This window comes from Gobius niger (assembly GCF_951799975.1).
Source record: "Gobius niger genome assembly, chromosome: 1".
In the NCBI taxonomy this organism is placed as follows: domain Eukaryota; kingdom Metazoa; phylum Chordata; class Actinopteri; order Gobiiformes; family Gobiidae; genus Gobius; species Gobius niger.
Window position 1 is genome coordinate 7,439,707 of NC_136852.1, and position 1,264 is coordinate 7,440,970.

Consider the following 1,264-nt stretch of genomic DNA (forward strand, 5'->3'; position numbering starts at 1 on the left):
ATGAGAGTGTTCCGGCAATTGTTTTGGCCTGTTCCCTGAATCCATCACATCAGACCAAAAGTGTTCCTGAATCTACCAATTTACAAATGAAGCACTGGTATAAACTGATGAGCGAAGGAAGTTACTTTTAGACTGTCAGACAACATATTCTTGCTCAAAATGGCTTACATAAGCTTCATGTTTTTATTTGGTTTTATGTGGACAGCGCCCTCTTCTGAAGGAGTTCGGCGTCCACCTTTCCCCGACATTAAGCGTACCTCCGGGGGACAGCCACGTGACTAAAATACATCCAGGATGGAATCACATAGCATCAATCTTAACACTTTAGAATCTGCATTATGGAAACTCAGACCTTTTATTTGTTGCAGCTGAACCTGAGATCAGAGGCTCCAACATCTGTCACTCAAATGCCAGAGACAGAAGAAAAAAACCTCAGCCTCTTGAGGTTTGGTTATTGCAGTCGTCAAAGCCTCCATTGCGAATCGATAACGATAAACCTTGCAACCCAAGGTGATAGTTTAGTTTATTATTAGGATCCCCATTAGCTGTGCTTTACAGCCTGCTTGTCTTCCTGGGGTCCTTGTTAAAAGCATACATATACAAAAATATTGTCAACATGACAGACAACAGACACAAAATACATTATAAAAAGAAAATACAACAAGTAACTTACCGAATGATGTAAACTTGACATCCTCAAAGATAATCAACACCAATATAGTTCTTCAATTGTTCTTTAAAAACAGCTTTGTGGTCTATTTGAACCAGGTTACAAAGACATAATACTGTAATGCTTGTGACTTCTTTGTGGCATTTTTTTCTTTTTGGTCAAGCGGTGTATGTACTTCCTCTTTTATAGTTCACAAACAAACAAAAAGTCAAGTATCAGGCCTTTTAGATTATTGTATTATTTAGTTACCATACAGAAATAAGATGCAGTCTATTGAACCTCTAATAGAAAGAAGAGATGTGCATATGTGGAATGTTTAACCTAACAAACTACTGAGCTTTTATTTTGTGATGGTGGGGGACAGACAGTGCACCTGTAATAATACATCTGTTATACTGACATTATATATAAACATGGACGGTATTTACGCTGATTTATAATGCCATGTGAGTTTCATTCAAAGCAAATAACTCCCATAAAAACTAGAAGCTAATGTTCCCCAGAGCAGGAGCTGTCAGTGCGGGATGTATATACGTAAACAGCTTTGCACAGTGGAATGCTCCTTTTTGTATTTCTGAGCTAAAATAAGTACTT